This window comes from Arachis ipaensis, chromosome B9 (genome assembly GCF_059453495.1).
Source record: "Arachis ipaensis isolate K30076 ecotype BB chromosome B9, ASM5945349v1, whole genome shotgun sequence".
NCBI lineage: Eukaryota > Viridiplantae > Streptophyta > Magnoliopsida > Fabales > Fabaceae > Arachis > Arachis ipaensis.
Window position 1 is genome coordinate 43,685,615 of NC_142444.1, and position 17,730 is coordinate 43,703,344.

Genomic DNA, 17,730 nt, shown 5'->3' on the forward strand with positions numbered 1-17,730 from the left:
GTAACACCAATTATTGCATAATCCGTGACCGTGACATTGATTGATGACTTACTTTCAATTAATTGCTTCTTTTGCAATCTCATATTTCATCATCAGTGAATGCTTCTCCCTCATGATTATGAGTATGCTTGTTATCCTTAATTTTCTGTATTCTTCTTAATTAAGCAAATGACCGTCACACCCCTGACCTTTGAACCAGTTTTTCTAACTTTTAACTTGCCTAACATACTGATTTTTCTTTTTAATTTTCAACTAACTCTTTAACCATTCTTTTTGGGTATGATTCTCATTGAGCTTAATGAACAAGCATGATGTGATTGTTGTTGCATTCTTGGTTTGTGACCCTATTTTCTTTTCTACCTTGTGATTACTGGCATTCCAAGAATTATCTCTTCTTTACTCACTTCATGAATATGCCATATCTTGCTTGCTATTCCTCTACTTGGCTAAATGCTTATATCATATCACATATGTCTTTCAGGATGTCGAATAGAGGAAAAGCCAAGGCTACTACCTCAAGAAAGAGGAAGGCACCTCATGCCTCTACCCTCTCCCCTTATGACAACTATGCCAAGAACCCACTTAATAAAGTGGATAAGGAGAATCAGCAGCTACCACCCACTGACATAGCCAAGTTTCCCAATCTGTACTGTGAGCTTTGTTTCCCTACCTATCGGAAGAAAAATCTGAACATTGAGAAAAAATTGGCCCTTCTCAACGACCGGAGATGCTCCATTAATACCCGTATTCAGGGATTGGGCTTAGGCTTTGTTGATATGGATTTAGAAAGAATAAATACTTCATGGGTCAAGGAGTTTTACTGCAACCTCTTTAGAGCAAATCTTGATTCAATCCACCTACGAGGCGGGCATATCTTAGTGACTGAGGCTGCTATTGAAGGTGTATTGCATTGCCTACATCGGACTAGCGACACATGTGCATACTAGTAGGCAGATATAGCAATAAATGCTATGACCTTTGATTATGAGGCGCTGAAGTGCGTTATTGCCACACCGGACTAGATTCTGACAACAAGAGACCCAAGGGGATGTTATTTGCTTATCTGTCTAGAGAGGCTAGGACTTGGCAGTAGATATTCACCCACTATGTCCTGCCTACTACCCATTTTTCTGAGATTCTGATGGATATGTGATGAGGGGATAATTTATATGCTTTTTGGCATTGTTTTTAGGTAGTTTTTAATATATTTTAGTTACTTTTTATTATATTTTTATTAGTTTTTAAATAAAAATCACATTTCTAGACTTTACTATGAGTTTGTGTATTTTTCTATAATTTCAGGTATTTTCTGGCTGAAATTGACGGAACTGAGCAAAAATCTGATTCAAAGGCTGAAAAAGGACTGCAGATGCTGTTGGATTCTGACCTCCCTACACTCGAAGTAGATTTTCTGGAGCTACAGATACCCAATTGGCGCACTCTCAATTGCTTTAAAAAGTAGACATCCTGGGCTTTCTAGCAATATATAATATTCCATACTTTGCTCGAGATTTGATGGCCCAAACCGGCGTTCCAAGTCAGCATAAAAATTCTGGCGTCAAAACGCCAGAACTGGCATAAAAGCTGGAGTTAAACGCCAAAACTGACACAAAAGCTGGCGTCTAACTCCAAGAAAAGTCTCTACATGTGAAAGCTTCAATACTTAGCCCAAGCACACACCAAGTGGGCCCGAAAGATTAATTACTTATTTCTGTAACCCTAGGCTACTAGTTTTCTATAAATAGGACCTTTTGCTATTGTATTTTCATACTTTTTCACACTTTTCATCTTGGTCATTCTGGTTCCCCCTCTGGGGCCAAAGCCAATGAACACCATTATCACTTTTGTATTTTCAACAGTGGAGTTTCTACACACCATAGATTAAGGTGTGGAGCTATGCTGTTCCTCATGAATTAATGCAAAGTACTATTGTTTTTCTATTCAATTCAAGCTTATTCTTATTCCAAGATATTCACTCGTACTTCAACCTTAGGCATGGAAAAAATCCCCAGCGGGGTGGGTACCCGTGGGGATTTATCCGTCGGGGAGCAAGTATGGGAGGTAATTTTTACCCACGGGACGGGGGACGGGGCCCCGTATAATAAACGGGGCGGGGCGGGGGTAGAGGTCCCCGCCCCGTGGAGACCCGTTAAATCCCCGTTTATATGAAAAGACAAAAATGCCCATATATATATATATATATATATATAATATGAGCCATTCTCATTTAACCTAACCTAACCCTAGCTGTCCTGCTTCAGAGAGACAGAGAGCGAAAACTGAGCTGAGACTTGAGACTCTCGTCTCTACTCCTCCTCAAACCCTCAGCCCCTCCTGCCTCCTTCCCGCTGACTGCCGACCGCCGACTGTCACCCGCTGCCTTCCACCCTCTGGTCCCTCAGCGCTGCCTCCCACCCCAGACTCCCTGAGTGGCTCAGTCGCTCACTGAAGGTGTCGAGGCAGTCGAGCTCACCATCGCAGGCTCCGGCAACTTTGTCTTCTTCTCCTGGTCGCGGTCGTCATCTTCTCCTGTTCGCATCGCCGGTCTTCGTTGGTCTTCCTTCCCCTTTTCTCCATCAGGTTCAGGTAAGTCAGCCCTGGTCTTCGCTGGTATTCCATCCCCTTTTCTGAATTTAGATTTCTGAATTAGGGTAAGGAATTTGTGTGTTCTAAATTAATGAGATTCCTATTAATCTGAATTTCTGTGTTTTGAATTTCTGAATTTCTGAGTTTTGAATTGCTGAATTTCTGATTAGGTTAATGAATTTCTGATTTGGTTAACAAATTTCTGAATTTCTGATTAGGTTAATGAATTTTCGATTATGAATTTCTGATTGTGTAATTTATATTTCTGAGTTAGGTTGATATGAATTTGATTTCTGATTCTGATTAATATTTCTAAGTTAATATTGAGTTAATCTGAAGTTAGGTTAATCTGATTCCGATTATGAATTTCTGGTTTTGCAATTTATATATTAATTTCTAGAAATTGAGAAGTACCTAATCCCCCTTTGACTATTTCTCATGATTGTGGATATTTCTTATATATATATATATATCAGTATAAAGCTTAGAAGAAGGATAGAAATAGAATATAACTAAATTGGTTAATGACTTAGACTCTAATCTACTACCTTGCTTCCAGTTCCTTTATTCTTTGATCTGTTTCACTAGACCAAACAGTTTTAACTAATATCATATTCATATCGAAGTAGTGTTATTTGAATAGTTTGGAGAGCTCAGTTTTAATTTATAATTTATAATTTATATTTTTGGGTTAGGTTAATGAGATTCTGATTCATGATTTATATTTTGGATTAATGTGATTTTGATTCATGATTTATATTTCATGATTTATAGAATGTCTTCTTCGGATGCATTGAGTAATACTCTTGAAAAGAGTACTCCATCGGAAGAGTAATTCTGATTTTTATTTGCATGGCTTATGTTTGTGATTTCTGTAATTTATGTATGTAGGATTCAAGAAAATTGAAGTCTACCATCACTACCATTACAACATAAAAGAAGGCTTCAGAATTATATTTTTACAATTTGATAAATTATGTTTGGTTGTTTATGAATTATAGATACATTTGATTGTTTATGGATATATGTTATTATGTTTGGTTGTTTTTGAATGTAATTTGGTATCAAAGATATGTTATTATCTTTATTTTTTTTATTTTTTCTATTTTTTTTCATTTTTTCTAAATTTTTAATGTTTTTATAAAAATCCGCGGATATCCGCGGAGACTCCGGTCCCCGGCGGATATGGAGTCCCCGTTACCCGTAGTGGGGATGGGGCGGGGACAGGGACAGGTTTTGGGGGCGGGGGCGGGGGGCATGTCCCCGCCCCATGGAGACCCGTTACCATCCCTATTCAACCTGATGAATATGATGATCCATGACACTCATCACCATTCTCACCTATGAATGCGTGCCTGACAACCACTTCCATTCTACATGCAAACAAGCTTGAATGTGTATCTCTTGGGTTTCTAATCTAATATTAAAACCTTCGTGGTATAGGCTAGAATTATTGGCGCCCATTCCTGAGATCCGAAAAGTCTAAACCTTGTCTGTGGTATTCCGAGTAGGATCTGGAAAGGGATGACTGTGACGAGCTTCAAACTCGCAAGTGTTGGGCGTAGTGACAGATGCAAAAGGATCAATGGATCCTATTCCAACATGATCGAGAACCGACAGATGATTAGCCGTGCGGTGACAGCGCATTTGGACCATTTTCACTGAGAGGACGGGAGGTAGCCATTGACAACGGTGAAACCCAACATACAGCTTGCCATGGAAAGGAGTATGAATGATTGGATGAAGGCAATAGGAAAGTAGAGGTTCAGAAGGAACAAAGCATCTTCATACGCTTGTCTGAAATTCTAACCAATGAATTACATAAGTATCTCTATCCTATTTTATATTTTATTCATCTTTTAATTATCAATTCTCCATAACCATTTGAATCTGCCTGACTGAGATTTACAAGATGACCATAGCTTGCTTCAAGCCGACAATCTCCATGGGATCGACCCTTACTCACGTAAGGTTTATTACTTGGACGACCCAGTACACTTGCTGGTTAGTTGTGCGGAGTTGTGACAAAGAGTTGAGATTACAATTGTGCGTACCAAGTTGTTGGCGCCATTGATGATCACAATTTTGTGCACCAAGTTTTTGGCACCATTGCTGGGGAACAAATAATCCCCGCGCAACCAAGTTTTTGGCGCCGTTGCCGGGGATTGTTCGAGTTTGGACAACTGACGGTTCATCTTGTTGCTCAGATTAGGTAATTTTATTTTATTTTTAAAGCTTTTTATTTTCGAAAAAATTTTCAAAAAAAATAAATTATTTTATGTTCTTCAAAGTTTTTAAGAATGAATTCTAGAGTTTCATGATGATCTGTTGAAGTCTGGCTGGCTGTAAAGCCATGTCTAATCTCTTGGATTGAGGTTTCAACTTATCATCACAAGAGCTTATTGATTTCTATCAATCTTGCTGTTGAAAGTAATGATCTACTAAAGCTTGGCTGGCCATTGGCCATGTCTAGTATTTTGGACCGGAGCTTTCACTGAAAGCTTAGCTGGCTAGTAAGCCATGTCTAATTTCTGGACCGGAGTTTTAGGCTAACATTGCATGATTCCTGGAATTCTCATTAGAAGTTTTGAATTATTTATTTTCTCTTTCTCCAATCAATTTTCGAAAAACTACAAAAAAATAAATAAAATCATAAAAATAAAAAATAATGTGTGTTTCTTGTTTAAGTCTAGTGTCAATTTTTAAGTTTGGTGTTCTGCATGTTTTATTTAATTCATTGCATTTTTTTATGCATTATGTTCTTCAATAATCTTCAAGTTATTCTTGATGATTTCCTTGCTCTGATCTTTAATTTCTCTTGTTTTGTGTGTTTTGTTGTTTTTCATATGCATTCTCAATTTGTTAGTGTCTCTAATATGAAAATTTCTAAGTTTGATGTCTTGCATGCATTGTTTATTTGATCTTAGTTTTACATGATTAGTTTCATTTTATTGTTTTTCATCATTAAAAATTCAAAAAAAATTTCAAAATTATGTCTTTTCAAGTCAATAATACAGAGAATTGAAGATTCAGAACATACAGCAGAGGAATCACAGAGAAAAAGCTGGGCATTCAAAACGCCCAGTGAGGAAGGAAATTTGGCATTTAAACGCCAGCCAGGGTACCTGGCTGGGCGTTTAACGCCAGGATGGCACAAGAGGGAAGATTTTGTTTTTAATTCAAATCTTTTTCAAATTTTCATAATTTTTCAAAATCAAATCTTTTTCAAATCATATCTTTTCAATCATATCTTTTCAAAATCAAATCCTTTCTATTTTTTTTACTATTTTCAAAAATCCTTGCTAACAATTAGTGATTTGATTCAAAGATTTCTTCCTTGTTAAGAAAGGTTCAATATTTGAATTTTAGAATCATATCTTTTAAATTTCTTATTAGCCAAGACATTAATTTTAAAAATCAAATCTTTTTAATTGTTTGTCAATCATATCTTTTTAAAACCATATTCTTCATGCCAGGGCATCTTAGTTAGTTTTACTAGCCATTTTTTGTATGTTTTAGGGTGGTTTCATGCATTTTTCTAGGAGAGCCTATATAAGGGCCTTAGCTTTTACATTCAAGGGGGGACTGAGATTCTGGAATAAGGGATTGAAGAGGGGTCTTCGGACTCCCTCCCCTCACACACTTTTCCTTCTCTTTCTTTTCTTTGTACTTTTCATTCATGAATTTCGAAGTTTCAATTTTAGTTTTAATCTTCATCTTTACTTTTCTGCACTTTCTTTCTTTTCTATTTTGTTAGAGCAATGATCAACTAACCCCTTTCATTGGGTTAGGGAGCTCTGTTGTAATTTGATGGATCAATAATAGTTTTCATTTCTCTTCTTCTTTCTTTTCTCTTGATTTTACTAGAAAGCTTTCAATATTCATCCAATTGGGTAGTTATCTTGGAAAAGAAGCTACTCATACTTGGATCTCTTCTAAACCTTGGAAGAGGAATGAAGAGATCATGCTAGAAATGCTTTCTCATGTTGGACCAAATTGGGGTTGGAAGGATATGGTGACTATAATTCTACCAACACTTGATTTGGGAATGCATGTGGTATAATCAGTGACCATACTTCATCTCTTCTCATGAGCAATTGACCAAGGAATTGGCTATTGATCAAGATTTGAGAGATTGAATTACAAGGAATTGTAATTTGATCACTTAAGATTGCCAAGGAGATCAATGAACGCATTGATTGAGGAAGAGATGAGAATGAACTTGATCCGGAGGATTGCAATATCTCTTGATCCCAATGTTCATTTTATTTTTAGTTCTTACATTTACTTTTCTTGCCATTTTACTTTTCTGCACTTTATTGCTTTCTTTACTTTTATGCCATTTACAATTCCTTGTTACTCATCATCCAAATCTGAATCGTCTAACTAGGATAATCAATCAACTATTGATTGCTTAATCCGTTAATCTCTGTGGGATTCGACCTCACTCTTTTGTGAGTTATTACTTGACGACAATTCGGTATACTTGCCGAAGGAAATTTGTTGAGAGACAAGTTTCCGTGTGCATCAAGTTTATGGCACCGTTGCCGGGGATTAATTGTGATTAACAAACTACCGGTTGATTGATTTACTAGATTAGACACTTTTCTTTTGTCTTTGTTTTCTTTTGTTACTTTATTTTCTTTTGCTAACTAACTGTTTGTGATATTGCCTCACTGGGAATTTCCTCATCTGTGACAATGGATATTCCAATTTCTTTTGGTGATTATTGTTTGAGACAAAGCTTTCTGCAGGAAAGAAAGGAGCATCCATCATATTTTAGTCAATCAAACTTCATGGAAAACTCTCCACCACCACAGAATGATTCACTTTACTATGCTCATGGTGGGTGAAAGTATCAAGAACATGAAATGGGGTACTTTCCCCAGCCACAAAATGGTCCATACTTTGGTGAAATTGATCACTACTCAAGTTGTGGCTGGGAAGATCAAAATCAAAGAGATTTCACTCATTCATACCCCATTCAACAAGAGCCATCACCTCTCAATTATCCAACTTCACCTCCAAGCTTTACATGCCTAAATTCTTCATCATTTGAGTATGCCTCAGCACAAAAGTCTATCCCAAATCCATACAATTCATTTCACCATCCACAAAACTCAATCCACTATCCACAAGAATCATACCACTTTCAGAACACACAACCACAAAACAACCAATTCCATTCACAAGCCAACCCCGACCAACCATTACAACCTACCCAACCTCCTTTAGATAAACTTGCTAGGATGGAACTCATCATTGAAGAACTCAGAAAAAGTAGAGAAGAGGAGAGACTCACTAGGATAGAACTCCTCCTTGAAGAAATAATAAAAACAAACGAAGAGGAGAAAATAGCAAAAAGAGACCATGAAGAAAAATTGAGACAGAATGCACAACTCTATTCTGAAGAACAATTCATTGAAGAGCTGAGATCACAAAGAGAGACCACTTCACTCTCTCCAGAAACAGAGGAGTTCATTCAAAGGTCAAGAATAAGGGAGGAAGTCAATCAAGGGAACCCACACTCCAATGAAACAGAGAGTTGCATAGAAGGTGAGTTCATTGAACCACCAATTCAAGAAGATCTTGATGAAGAGGATGCTCCAACCATAATACATCACCCAAGTCCTGAGATCAAAGTGGTGAAGGCAATCAACATGAGCACTAAAAAGAGGATGGTGACCAAGAAAAGAAGGACAATATCCATGAAGAAGAAAAGGTCAACTAAAAGTCATCACACCCCTACCCCAACAAGCAGGTTTACACAAGCTAACAACAAAAGAAAGCTTGCTGGGGAGAGGCACTCAAAACAAGGGGCATTAATTGGCTCCTCTTTCCTCTTGAGGTCATTCCTCTTAACAAACTAGAAGAAGAGGAAGAAATTCATGAACAACATGTCAAGCTAATGACATTAAAAGAGCGCTTGTTGGGAGGCAACCCAACCGTAGGTAACATTTTCTTTCCTTGCATAGTTTACTTTCAATAATTTGACATATGATTGCATTCTAAGTTTGGTGTTGCCATGCAACAAAATGATTTTCAATCTTCACTAGGTATTTGCATCATTCTAAAATGACAGTGTCACACTAAGTTTGGTGTTGCCACTTAACTTTCATGCAAAGTACCATGCCAACACCACTTATTAATACAATCAAAATGTCTCTGTTTGTATCTCTTGTGCCTTTATTGTATCCTTAATCTTGCTTGCTGAAACACATGCATACTCGCACTTCATTCTAAGACATTCATGATCCATCATAGACCCCATCACCACTGTTTTACTTGTTGCTTGAGTATAAGCAATCATTCTAAGTTTGGTGTGGGAAGGGGAAGAATAGGAGGAAAAGGGCAACAATAATGAAGATAAAATACAAGGTGGTAAAGTTTCTTTCTCCTCTTACTTATTTCCAGCACTTTAATTTGCATGATTGTCTTCTATTTTCTTTGTATGCATGTGTGATTACTCCTTCTGAATAAGCATAATTTGATATTTGATTTAGAACATGTTGCTATGATATCATGATTATCATCTTGAATTTTACTTGCACCCAAAAATCTCTAAGAATGCAACAAGGAAATCATTCTTCTGAAAGGAAAATGTTGAAGAATTTTATAAATCTTGGGGCAAGCAAAAGATTAAGAGGAGTGGAGGTTCTGATTGTATGATTGTGTATTGAGGTTGCATATTTGTGAAAACTTGCATGGGAGCTCATAGACAGGAAATGAAGTTTAGAGAAGTATTATGGAATTTCTCAAACATCTATTGATCCAAGAAGTAGTAACAAAAGAAAAACAAAAGAAAAAGAAAAACAAAGAACAAGCCCAAGGCTCTGAGCATCAATTACTAGGAAGAAAAAGAAAGAAACAAGAACTCAAAGAGTTATTGTCCTAGTTAAATGCTTGTGGTGGATTTGTGTCAAAGAGAGAGGCTTGAGCAAGTATATCCTAAGGGGTGCTTCAACACCTAATACCTTAGACCAACTGGTTTGGGAGTATTGATTGAAAGCTTATCTTAAAAAGCCGCTTTGAGACATGATACCTAGAGTCGAGGCCAAGATACAAAAAGAAAAGAAAAATGCTAGAAAATAAGTGCTGCTTCAAAAGTGACAATCTATAAAGAGAATTCCATAATATCATTTGAATGAAAGTTCTAAGATCTAAGACTTCCAAAATGTAAGGACTAATGAGCACTGGAATCCTTGCATAAGCATACAAATTAGAGTTAACCCCACTGTCACTTATTCACTTCACCCACTAAGGCATCATAAGCAATTCTTCAATGCATTCCAATTAAGAGAATTCTTTGTGCATAGTTTTTTTTTTTCTTGCTTGGGGACAAGCAAGATTTAAGTTTGGTGTTGTGATGCCAGGGCATCTTGGCTAGTTTTACTAGCCATTTTTTGTATGCTTTAGGGTGGTTTCATGCATTTTTCTAGGAAATGAGCAAGTATTTGGATGAAAATGCATTCACACCATGATTCAAGCAAACATTGTGAATTTTGAATGATTTCATGAGAATTATGTATGAATTGAATGATAAAATGGATGATGCATGATCCCATGATTAAGAGCAAGACTTTGATGCACTTTGTTTGATTGATTTCAGGTAACAAGAAGCAGAGAAGAGCCACGTTAGTGGCTACGTTAGTACCGCTAACTTGGCCACTAAAGTGGAAGGAAGGAAAGTTGGAACGTTAGTGGGAACGTTAATGGCATCAACTTTGAAGAAGGAGCAGCGTTAGTGGCAAAAGTGAGTGCCAATAACGCTAGCGAAGGTGCAAGAAGACCCACGTTAGTCTCCACGTTAGTTACATTAACGTGGGAACTAACGTGGAAGGAAAGGGAGATGCCAAAGTTAGTGGAAAAGGTGATCTCCACTAACGTTGGTGAAGTAAAAAGACGCACGTTAGCTTCCACGTTAACTACATTAACGTAGGAACTAACGTGGAAGGAAAGGGAGATGCCAAAGTTAGTGGAAAAGGTGATCTCCACTAACGTTGGCGAAGCAAAAAGACCCACGTTAGCTTCCATGTTAAATACATTAACGTGGGAACTAACGTGGAAGGAAAGGGAGATGCCAAAGTTAGTGGAAAAGGTGATCTCCACTAACGTTGGCGAAGCAAAAAGACCCACGTTAGCTTCCACGTTAACTACATTAACGTGGTAGCAAGGTTGCGAGAACCGGACCGGTCAATGAACCGGTGAGGCAATTGGTTCACTGGTTCAGTGGTTCGACCGGGGTTCAACCGGGGTTCAACCGGTTTAATTAAATATAAATAAAATTATTAAAAATAATACATAATTTTCAATATTTAAATTTAATAATTTCTAAATCTAAAAATTTTAATATGGAAATAATTTTGAAGTTATACCTCAACATGAGACTAAAAGTGTTATACCTCAAAATTAGATATTAACAGGTTTCTTAAAAATACCAACCTTGAATACATTAAGATGCTTAGTAAAAACACTAATAGAGATAATACATTCATAATAATTAAGACAGGATCTCCATTATTTAGAAACAAATGGTACCAATAAAAATAAAAAACCTTCTAAACTATATTCTCAACAATTACCTAATTCTAGAAATTTTTACCATACCAAAAATGATTTTATGTAGCCAAGGAGAACACAACATATAAAGAGATTAACAAAAAAAATACTTCAATGCATACCAAGAACACATACCAACAATATATTAAACAAAATTAAGAAGCAATATATTAGAGATGGAAGAACTAGGAATCCCAAATGGGACCAAAGGCTGCAATTCCATTAGCTTTGCATGCATTGACAACATCTCAGATTCCTTGAGGATTGCTTGTGACAATGACGACTTGAGCACCAAAGTTGTTGGCAGCATTGACACTCATCTCAGACACGTTCGGCCTGCCAAGCACAGCAGTGTCATGAACTATAACCTTCTCTTTCGAGTGCCCACTCATCATTTCCTTAATCTCCTTTCCAAAGTTATGTTCAACACCCTTTGTGACCCAGAGCACGCACACCTCTGCCTTACATAGATTAACAAAAAAAATACTTCAATGCAGGAACATGTTTGTGAATGCCATGATTGATTGAATTGGGCGAGGAATTTGTGAATGACATGATTGATTGAATTGGGCGAGGAATTTGTCATGACTTTAGAAGCGAATCCAAATCCAAAATCTAGAAATCCAAATTACAAATTACATCCAACAATTATAGCAAAATTCAAAATGATAATAATTCAGAACCCAGAAGATTATATCAATTCATACAGCATTCAAAATAAAAAATTATATTCAGCAAACATATTCATCATGAAGCAGCAAAACATATTCAAGCACAGAACTCATAATCAGAAGGCAACAAGTTCAGAGGGAAGCGAGATCAGAAAATCAAAATCAAGAAGCATAGAACTCATAAATCATCATCAAAATTCATAAGGAAGCAAGTTCAACCATAGAGCAGGCGAGCTCATAAATCATAATCAGAACCCAGAAGCCCAGAAGGCAGCAAATAAATCAAGAAGACAAGAAGTCAAGAACAGAGTCTTACCGGCGGCGAGTGAAGACGCGGTGTCGGCGACTTTCGGCGACGAGGAGGGGGGCTCCGTGAGCTCGGCGACGACGAGGCGAGCTCAGCTAGAAGCAGAACGCGGTGGTGGTCGCGGCTGCTGTGGATGGCTGTGGGTGGCTCGGTGGTTTCTCGAATCTAGAGATTGGTGGCAATGGTGGGTGCAGAACGCGGTGGTGGTCGCGGCTACTGTGGATGACTGTGGGTGGCTCGGTGGTTTCTCGAATCTGGAGCTTGGTGGCAATGGGGGGTGAATGGCTGCTGAATGCACTTGGAAAGGGGAAAGGGGAAACTGATTAAGGTTAGTGGGTGCACTGGGTGTTACGCCTTTCTCCTTTTTTTTTAAAAAAAAAAAATTTCAAAACGACGTCGTTTGGCCTCTCAGGGTGCAAACCATAAAACCGTCAAAAAACCGGACGGTTCTCCCGGTTTACCGGTTAACCGCCAGTTTGACCGATTTTTTCACCAGTTCTCTGCCAATCGGTTTTTGACGTTACCCAGACCGGCTAGGTGACCGGTTCCCGGTTATTCTGGTTGAACCGGCCGGTCCGATTCGGTTTTCAGAACCATGCGTGGTAGTTAACGTGGGCAAAAGTCTCACCCAGCAGCCTGACCATGCCTTCTTCAAACAAGAATAACTTGAGCCACAAAGCTCCAAATGAGGTGATTCCAGTGGCATTAGAAAGTAGGATTTCAGAGATTTCCATGCATATATGGAACTACATGGTGGACTCTAAATTTGAGGAAAAAAACCTGCCCCGAAAGTGCAAAGATGAACATGGTATCAACCTGTAGTAAGGCCAACTGACCTCTTCACCTTCCAAGAAGTATAACTCGAGTTGTAGAGCTCCAAATGATGTGCTTCCAAAAGCATTGGAAAGTAGACATCCAGGGCTTTCTAACAATATATAATAGTATGGGGTGGGCATTAAGTTTGAGCTCCAAAACCTGGCAATTTTCGGCACTGATCGCAGACGTTATTGGCACTCACGTTTGCCAATAACGCCAGCCACTATGCCAGCAACCCTGTGCCCTTCAAAGGAGCATAACTTGAGTTGCAGAGGTCCAATTGAGGTGATTCTACTTGCGTTAGAAAGCTGACATTCAGAGCTTTTCAACGATATATAATACTCTATAGTGGGCGTGAAATTGGAGTACAAACCAGAGGTATCTTTTAAGCCCCAAAAACACCAACTGGGTAGCAAGTGTGACATTAGCCACACTAACTTCAGCACTAACGCCACACTTGTAGCGTTAGTGTGACTAACGCTAGCACTGACATTAGCACCTGGACCTCAACTTGATTCTCTTTCAAGGACCACCCAACCTCAAGGAAGCAAGCCCACAAGTGTCAACCAATCAAGGCCACAAGAAGCATCTAGAATAGGAATTTTCATTTAATTGTAAATTGCTTTTAATTTCATTTTGTAATTTAGGAGAGCCTATATAAGGGCCTTAGCTTTTACATTCAAGGGGGGACTGAGATTCTGGAATGAGGGATTGAAGAGGGGTCTTCGGACTCCCTCCCCTCACACACTTTTCCTTCTCTTTCTTTTCTTTGTACTTTTTATTCATGAATTTTGAAGTTTCAATTTTAGTTTTAATCTTCATCTTTACTTTTCTGCACTTTCTTTCTTTTCTATTTTGTTAGAGCAATGATCAACTAACCCCTTTCATTGGGTTAGGGAGCTCTGTTGTAATTTGATGGATCGATAATAGTTTTCATTTCTCTTCTTCTTTCTTTTCTCTTGATTTTACTAGAAAGCTTTCAATCTTCGTCCAATTGGGTAGTTATCTTGGAAAAGAAGCTATTCATACTTGGATCTCTTCTAAACCTTGGAAGAGGAATGAAGAGATCATGCTAGAAATGCTTTCTCATGTTGGACCAAATTGGGGTTGGAAGGATATGGTGACTATAATTCTACCAACACTTGCTTTGGGAATGCATATGGTATAATCAGTGACCATACTTCATCTCTTCTCATGAGCAATTGACCAAGGAATTGGCTATTGATCAAGATTTGAGAGATTGAATTACAAGGAATTGTAATTTGATCACTTAAGATTGCCAAGGAGATCAATGAACGCATTGATTGAGGAAGAGATGAGAATGAACTTGATCTGGAGGATTGCAATATCTCTTGATCCCAATGTTCATTTTATTTTTAGTTCTTACATTTACTTTTCTTGCCATTTTACTTTTCTACACTTTATTGCTTTCTTTACTTTTGTGCCATTTACAGTTCCTTGTTACTCATCATCCAAATCTGAATCGTCTAACTAGGATAGTCAATCAACTATTGACTGCTTAATCCGTTAATCTCTGTGGGATTCGACCTCACTCTTTTGTGAGTTATTACTTGACGACAATTCGGTATACTTGCTGAAGGAAATTTGTTGAGAGACAAGTTTCCGTGTGCATCAATTCTCTCAATCATATCTTCTCTACCAAATCTTTTTCAAAATTATTTTCAATCATATCTTTTTTATTTTTGATTTCAAATTTTTTCAAAATCCCTTAACTACTTTCTCAATTTTAGTTTTCGAAAATCATCAACCAAAATTTCAAAATTTCTTTTAATTAAAAACATTTAATTTCGAAAATTCTTTTCCCCCTTCTCACGTTCTTCTATTTAAGGGACTAGCACTCTTCCTCAATGTGCAATTTGGACTCCCTCTCTCTATAAGTTCGAATTCTCTCCTTTCTACCTCCTCCTTCTATTCTTCTTTTCCTCTGACATCTCAAGGAATCTCTATACTGTGACATAGAGGATTCCATACTTTCTTCTCCTCTCTTTCATATGAGCAGAAGCAAAGACAAAGGTATTCTTGTTGAAGCTGATCCTGAACTTGAAAGGACCTTGAAGAGAAAGCTAAGAGAAGCTAAAGCACAACTCTCTGAAGAGGACCTAACAAAAATTTTCAAATAAGAAGAAGACATGGCAGCCGAAAATAACAACAATGCCAACAATGCAAGGAAGGTGCTTGGTGACTTTACTGCACCTACTCCCGACTTCTATGGGAGAAGCATCTCTATCCCTGCCATTAGAGCAAATAACTTTGAGTTGAAGCCTCAATTAGTTTCTCTAATGCAACAGAATTGCAAGTTTCATGGACTTCCATTGGAAGATCCTTATCAGTTCTTAGCTGAATTCTTGCAAATCTGTGACACTATCAAGACCAATGGGGTTGACCCTGAGGTCTACAGACGTATGCTCTTCCCTTTTGCTGTAAGAGACAAAGCTAGGATATGGCTGGATTCACAACCTAAGGAAAGCCTGAACTCTTAGGAAAAGCTAGTCAGTGCTTTTCTGGCCAAATTCTTTCCACCTCAAAAATTGAGTAAGCTAAGAGTGGAGGTCCAAACCTTCAAACAGAAGGAAGGTGAATCCCTCTATGAAGCTTGGGAAAGATACAAGCAATTGATCAGAAGATGTCCTTCTGACATGCTTTCTGAATGGAGCATCATAGGTATCTTCTATGATGGTCTGTCTAAACTATCCAAGATGTCATTGGACAGCTCTGCTAGAGGATCTCTTCATCTGAAGAAGATGCCTACAGAAGCTCATGAACTCATTGAGATGGTTGCAAATAACCAATTCATGTACACTTCCGAAAGAAACCCTGTGAATAATGGGACAAATCAGAAGAAAGGAGTTCTTGAGATTGATACTCTGAATGCCATATTGGCTCAGAATAAAATATTGACTCAGTAAGTCAATATGATTTCTCAGAGTCTGTTTGGAATGCAAGCAGCAACAGGCAGTACCAAAGAAGCTTCATCTGAAGAAGAAGCTTATGATCCTGAGAACCCAGCAATGGAAGAGGTGAATTACATGGGAGAACCCTATGGAAACACCTATAATCCTTCATGGAGAAATCATCTAAATCTATCATGGAAGGATCAACAGAAGCCTCAACAAGGCTTCAACAATAATAATGGTGGAAGAAATAGGTTCAACAATAGCAAGCCTTTTTCATCATCTTCTCAGCAACAGACAGAGAACTCTGAGCAGAATAGTTCTGGCTTAGCAACCATAGTCTCTGATCTAATTAAAACCACTCAAAGTTTCATGACTGAAACAAGATCCTCTATTAGAAATGTAGAGGCACAAGTGGGTCAACTGAGTAAGAAAATTACTGAACTCCCTCCTAGTACTCTCCCAAGCAATACAGAAGAAAACCCAAAGAGAGAATGCAAGGCGATAAACACGTCCCACATGGCCGAATGCATAGAGGAGGCAAAGGCAGTGATTTCCACTGAGGAAGACCTCAATGGACGTCCATTGGCCTCCAAGGAGTTCCCTAATGAGGAACTATGGGAATCTGAGGCTCACACTGAGACCATAGAGATTCCATTGAATTTACTTCTGCCATTCATGAGCTCTGATGAGTATTCTTCCTCTGAAGAGGATGAAGATGTTACTGAAGAGCAAGTTACTAAGTACCTTGGAGCAATCATGAAGCTAAATTCCAAGTTATTTGGTAATGAGACTTGGGAGGATGAACCCCCTTGGTCACCAAAAAACTGGATGACTTGACTAGGCAGAGATTACCTCAGAAGAGACAGGATCCTGGAAAGTTCTCAATACCTTGTACCATAGGCACCATGACCTTTGAGAAGGCTCTGTGTGACCAGGGGACAAGTATAAACCTCATGCCACTCTCTGTGATGGAGAAGCTAGGGATCCGTGAGGTACAAGCTGCAAGAATCTCACTAGAGATGGCAGACAATTCAAGGAAACAGGCTTATGGACTTGTAGAGGATGTCCTAGTAAAGGTTGAAGGCCACTACATCCCTGCTGATTTCATAATCCTAGACACTGGGAAGTGTATGAATGAATCCATCATCCTTGGCAGACCCTTTCTAGCCACAGCAAAAGCTGTGATTGATGTTGACAGAGAAGAATTGGTCCTTCAAGTGAATGAGGACTCCCTTGTGTTTAAAGCTCAAGGATCTCCCTCTGTAACCATGGAGAGGAAGCATGAAAAGCTTCTCTCAATGCAGAGTCAAATAGAGCCCCCACATTCAAACTCTAAGTTTGGTGTTGGGAGGCCATCATCATGCTCTGAGTATCTGTGAGGCTCTATGAGAGCCCACTGTCAAGCTATTGACATTAAAGAAGTACTTATTGGGAGGCAACCCAATTTTATTATATCTATTTATTTTCTATTGTTATTTTATATTTTCTGTAGGTTGATGATCATGTGAAGTCACAAAAACAACTGAAAAAGCAAAAACAGAATGAAAACAGTATTAAAAATAGCACACCCTGGAGGAGAAGCTTAAACGCCAGTAAGGGTAGCAGAATGGGCGTTAAACACCCAGTCTGGCACCATTCTGGGTGTTTAACGCCAGAAAGGGGCACAGAACTGGCGTTTAACGCCAGAAATGGGCACAGAACTGGCGTTTAACGCCAGAAATGGGCACAGAGCTGGCGTTTAAACGCCAGAAAGGGGAGAAAAGCTGGCGTTAAACGCCAGGATTGGCAAGCAAAGGGGCGTTTACACGCCAACATGGTGCAGGGATAAGAAATCCTTGACACCTTAAGATCTGTGGACCCCACAGGATCCCCACCT

General features: G+C 38.5%; 1 non-coding gene across 1 annotated transcript; it reads right to left on the reverse strand.

Annotated features, from left to right (window-relative positions):
• Positions 1 to 15,494: 15,494 nt before the first annotated feature.
• Positions 15,495 to 15,602, reverse strand: LOC148544485 (small nucleolar RNA R71). Its single transcript, XR_015900433.1, has one exon. It is a non-coding gene; the product is annotated as a small nucleolar RNA R71 (small nucleolar RNA).
• Positions 15,603 to 17,730: the final 2,128 nt, after the last annotated feature.